The 5,852-nt window shown below is 37.0% G+C and overlaps 1 protein-coding gene across 1 annotated transcript in view; it reads left to right on the top strand.

The window, feature by feature from the left end:
- The window catches only part of ZPLD1 (zona pellucida-like domain containing 1), a 42,495-nt gene that overhangs the window by 35,096 nt on the left and 1,547 nt on the right, over nucleotides 1–5,852 (top strand). The window lies entirely within an intron of this gene.

Here is a 5,852-nt window from a genome sequence, read left to right as displayed (position 1 = left end):
TTTTTTGAGAAGGAGTCTCGCTCTGTTGTCCAGGCTGGGGTGCAGTGATGTGATCTTGGCTCACTGCAGCCTCCACCTCCTAGGTTCAAGAGATTCTCCTGCCTCAGCCTCCCGAGTAGCTGAGATTACAGGCGCCTGCCACCACACCTGGCTAATTTTTGTATTTTTGGTAGAGATGGGGTTTCACCATATTGCTCAGGCTGGTCTCGAATTCCTGACTTCGTGATTCGCCCACCTTGGGCTCCCAAAATGATGGGATTATAGGCGTAAGCCCGGCCCATGCTGGATGTGTGTAATCACCCTGTGAATACGCTTCACCCTCCTCTGCCCTGCTGTCGCCCATGACTACTAATTTGAGTGGACTGCAGCATCTAGCTCCCTTGCCCTCTAGTTTCTGGCTGGGTAAGAAACACTGGGCTTGACTAATCGGTGGTGCTGTAAGCAGATGGGAGGGCACAGAAATTGTGGAGTCCACAGGGCTCCTCCCAGACAATTCTCTCCCTGTAACTACTCTGAAAACCCTCTCCTTGTCCCTTAACTCTCCTCGTCCCTTAACTCTCCTCTCTCTCGTGAATTTTCTATGTCTTTATAAATAGCCTATTAAGCACTCCGTATATGGCCCAGTTTGAGTACCATTTGTTTCCTTTCAGAATTGTGCATATTACATACTCTCATCTACTGCATTCATTTGTGCTCATGAATTTATATGATCTAATGGACACAACTCTTTATAACTCTTTATAAACATATTCTCAGGTATACAAATATATGTGCATACATGCACCTACACACACAGACACACACACACACACACTGTAAATGGATGTAGATTTTGTAGGTTTAAATCAGTGTGAACCCAGAGACTTCCGGAGTCCATTGGATAAAACAGAGATGTGGCATGAAAAACTCTGAAACTAAAGCCAGAAAAACAGGTTCTAGGTTTAGCTTTTGTTCTAACATGCCATGTGAGTAGAGGTTTTGTTTCATTTCTCTGGGCAAATGTTTCTTCATTTTTAAAGTAAAAGTTTTTAAAAAGTTTAAAAAGTTTAAAATTTTTTTTTCGTTTTAAAATAAAAGTTTTAAGATTTTTTTTTTCTAACTCTATCGTTCTAAATTTTCTCCCAAAAAAGAGAATAATTTTGATTTGGATTATATGCTAATAATGTTTTCTCCATTTTATATTAGCCTGAATGCTGTTATTATGTTTCAGTTACATTTTCAGTACCTTTTCTCCATGCTGCCCATCCCACAGTCAAAAGAAAGTTTTGCCTGAAATAGGCAAATCAGTAAAAAGTGGTTTTGGCCCAAAACATTCAGACAATTGCTTTAATTACTTTCCTCCCTGTGCTTGTGTAGACCTAACATTACTTAAAAACAAACCAATAGACCCTTTCAATGATGCAGAGATATATTAAATATGAAATTTCAAACTTAGCCCATACACCCTGAAGATTTTTGGTATGTGCTTTGACTGGTTTAAAAATGACTGGTTTGGCCAGGCACGATGGCTCATGTGGGCGGATTACCTGAGGTCAAAAGTTCGAGACCAGCCTGGCAACATGGTGAATTGCCATCTCTACTAAAAATACAGAAATTAGCCGGGTGTGGTGGCGCACGCCTGTAATCACAGCTACTTGGGAGGCTGAGGCAGGAGAACTGCTTGAGCCAGGGAGGCAGAGGTTGCAGTGAGTCAAGATTGTGCCACTGCACTCCAACCTGGCGAATAGAGTGAGACTCTGTCTCAAAAATAAAATAAAATAAAATAAAATAAAAGACTGGTTTGTGGCTTGTGAAAGTCCCATTTTTGATCTCTATCTAGCTTTCAGAAGTGGCTCATAGAATTACATTGAATGGAAACTCAGTTCTTGCTGCCAATAATTAGGATTGCTTTTGGGTAGGCACAATAAAAGAGATTTTTATTTCCATGGAACATATCTAGAGTCAGTTTGCTATAAGAAAAGAAATTTAAAAGTGACATTTCTTCTGTTCATCGTGGGTAGATGGCTTTTCCTCCTTAATTACTGTCTTACTTCCTTCTTGCCTATGCGGAACTAAGTATTACAGTTTTTAAATAATTTGTTAGCTGTATTCATCCGTTCTAATGTTGCTAATAAAGAAACACCTGAGACTGTGTAATTTATAAAGAAAAAGAGATTTAATGGAGTCACAGTTCCACGTGGGTGGGGAGGCCTCACAATCATGGCAGAAGGCAAAGGAAGAGCAAAGGCATGTCTTACATGGTGGCAGGCAAGAGGGCATGTGCAGAGGAATTGCCCTTTATAAAACTGTGAGGTCTCGCGAGACTTATTCACTATCATGAGAATAGCATGGGAAAAACCAACCCCATGATTCAATTACCTCCCATGACATGTGGGTATTATGGGAGCTATAATTCAAGATGAGATTTGGGTGGGTACACAAACCATATCATTAGTGTAAAATAATTTTTAAAATTCAAAAAAAATTCTAAGATCCCCAAAATCCCAGCAAAGATAAATAAGTAGAAGTCTCTAATTCTAACATAAGTAAACAGTTCTCCAGGTTTATAGGTTTCATCCATCCCATGTCCAGTTGCCACAAAGAGCTATCACAATGCCTCTGATGTCATGCCTGGATTTCTTTCCAAGTTTCAACCAGTTTCTACCTCAAGAATGTCACTTATTGCCCAACATGCTAGAGTTGTCTCGGAATCACCTCCAATTTCTCCACCAGCAGAGCCCCCAGAGGAGCACACTCACACTTTCAGGGTTCCCTTGAATCCTCTCTCATTCTCTCTGGAATTATTTTTAAATACTTTTGATAAATTTTGGCATGGTCTTCTTTAGTCATCGTGGTGGTCTCACTGCTTAGAGGAACATGCATAAAGATGTTTACACTGTAATACTATGATACCCATAAAAAAATATATTTTAAAAATTCCACATGAACACAGAACTCAGAACTCAAGCCCTATCCATCCACATGCAAATCCTATGTAAACTTCATGTTCAGCTTCATGACCAGAACTACCTTTTTTCCTTAGTTTCATTTTATTTTTATCTTAGGTCAGCTAGAATTTATCTCTTCAGGTTCTGTGGCCAATTTTATATAGACAAGTCCAATTTCAGGCTTGATTTGCTCTCTTCAAAGCTCTCTGATTCTTGGAAGTTTTGCTCTGTTTGCTCATTGAGTCACTCCTTTTCCCTAGACATCTAGCTTAGGTCAAGTTCAGCAAGTTGTGAAACCTCAGAACTCCTGTTTTGTTTTGCTTTTTAATGAAATCAAATCCATTCTGGATATTTTTTTACCCAACATTGTTAATAGTTTTGTTACTTGACTTAGGAAAATCTTCACACCCTCATAATGCGACCTCTCAAGAAAAATTTCCTGAAGTGTTCTTATTTAAAACTTCAAAATGCTAAAGGTGCTTGGATAGGAGAGTGCTTATCAAAGGGTGCAATTCTGGAAATCTAAAGGCACCAACACCAGAAAATAATACCTAAATGTTTTGTTTAATTAAATTCCTGTGGAGAAACCCAAGCCATATTCTTGTTCAATTAGAATTGTTGAGTTTTGTGAGTAGTTAATAATTCACTTGAGCATGCTTGTTTAGTCCCTTCATGGGACTGGCACTCTTCTAGGAACTGGGAGTACAACAGAGAACAGGCCACAGACTTTGTCCTCGGAGATCTTAGAGTTCAGAGGTAGAAACAGACTATTAACGAACATAACACTGTGAAAAGTAAAAAGGTTGGCGCTTATTAACTTGAAATGTGTGGTCCATTTTACTACATAGGTTATTAAAGTTTTTTAAAAAAATAGTTTTCTAGTGCTAAGAGAAAAAAAAATTATTCTGCATGTATCTTGCATCTTTGGTGGTCTTTTTATTATTATTATTATTTTTATTATTATTATTATTATTTCAACTACTTACATGAGAAAGCAGAGAATGACAATTTATCTGCCACTTCTGGCTTTCAAATGACTGTGGCGTTGCTGCTATCACCTTCCTCCTATAGGATTTCAAATAGATAAATATACTCTTGGAGAGCCCCAAAAGTTTGGTATTCCAATCGGCTCTAATTCCAGAAGGCTTCAGGTGTTTCTTTTAGCATATATGTACATGTCAAGACCCAGTGGGTTCGAGGATAAAACAAGCTGTGGTGCAATAAAAGTCTCCTGAAAAAATATCTACCTTCCCTTTCAAGGGTTTACAGTGCGTTGATTTTTTGTTTGTTTGCTTTGTTTGCAATAATACAAAAATTGGAGGCTACCAGAAATAGCAACTAGATAAAGCAATTCTCTCCACCTTTATCCACTATCAAATGCAATTCCAAATAGTATTAGAATATCACAGATTTTGATTTCAATCACCTGCCAAAGGTAGTATGCTTTCATTTTCTCAGAGTTCTGGAACCTGGATTTTGTCGTTCCAGTCTCATTTGGAAAAGAGTGTGTCTTTTCCCCACACAGGGAGGTTTTGTCCACAGCCAAGTCCTCATTAATGACACCTGAAATATTGCTTCTATAGAAGTGTTGGTGGTAATATGGGGAGTGAGGGGGACAGTCTGACTTTTGTTAACCTTAGGAGGCAGAAAATAGCAGGGAGGGCATCTAGTCATAGCACTTTTGTCTTATTTGGAACACTTATTAGAAAGGAATTTTCTATTTTTTAGTTGAAATATTTTAAAGCAATTAAGTGTGATTTCTAAAAAAAGAAAATGTGTACCGTTATATATTCTCCCCCTGTGTTCCAGTGAGGCAGCTCTTCTTGGGAAAAGAGCACACGGATATTTTGGAAGAATTGATCATAGTCCATTCATCCCACCTGTTTCCATGAGAAGCAAGTGTTATTATAAAGTAGCATTGGTTGGAGGTTAGGATTTTTCTGAATGTTGTATAATAAAAATGTGTGTTATTTTTCTTTTTGTCCTATAACAGTGCATTGCACCATTCAAAAGAGTCCTGTCAGTGAGTGCCGTATTAATTTTGAGCATTGTACTTCAGGATCAGACAGCATCGTGTCTGCCAAGATTCATGTGTCTGAAAAAAAAACAGTGTCAGATATTTTATAAATATCTCACCAGGTTCTCCCTTTACTTGTTTTAAATACTAATCCTAGAGTTTCATAGCTAGAGATATTCATCTTCATCACCAGAAATATTTTTCATACTTGGCCAGTTTATAGTATTTTAGGAAAAGGACTCTGAAACTGAGCTTTGTTTTAAGCATATGTTTACTCTGTCATAAAGGCTGTGACAGATGGAAATTTCTTTATCTGTAAAATGGGGGTAGCAATAATATCCAAACCATATGGCTTCTGTGAGAATGAAGTGTGATAATGTATGAAACAGAAGTTTATGAACTATGTAGTTTTAGACACATATTGATTGTAATAATATTTATATTCCGGAAATAAACAGTCAATTACACACATTATATGGTTCAAATAACAAACACAAATATTAAAACACAAATATGAAATTATTGTTATTTCAAATATGAAATATGAGCTCATACAAGCTCAAGGGTTGATAGCAACATGATGACAAATTGGACAATAAAAATTGGGAAATCAAGTAATATGTTTATCACATCTATTATTGTATTTGGCAGGGAAAAGTCAAAAATCAACAGCTTCAATCTTTTACTTAACAGATGCAAATAAAACTACAACTCAAGTTCAGGAGTCATGTTTTCCTTTCATATAGTTATTAAGTGTAAATTTATCTTCTTGGAACTTAAAGTGATGTGTTTGCAGATTATGTTGGACAAATTGGCAATACTTAAAATAGAGTGGCACTAAATAATGAATATTCTGTATAACAGAATAACAAATAGCAGGTTATAGGACCATAAAAAATGTAATAGCT

Source organism: Colobus angolensis, unplaced genomic scaffold (genome assembly GCF_000951035.1).
Source record: "Colobus angolensis palliatus isolate OR3802 unplaced genomic scaffold, Cang.pa_1.0 Scaffold393, whole genome shotgun sequence".
NCBI classification, from domain to species: Eukaryota; Metazoa; Chordata; class Mammalia; order Primates; family Cercopithecidae; genus Colobus; species Colobus angolensis.
Note: the sequence above shows the minus strand (reverse complement) of the source record. Positions and strands in the feature narration are given on the sequence as shown.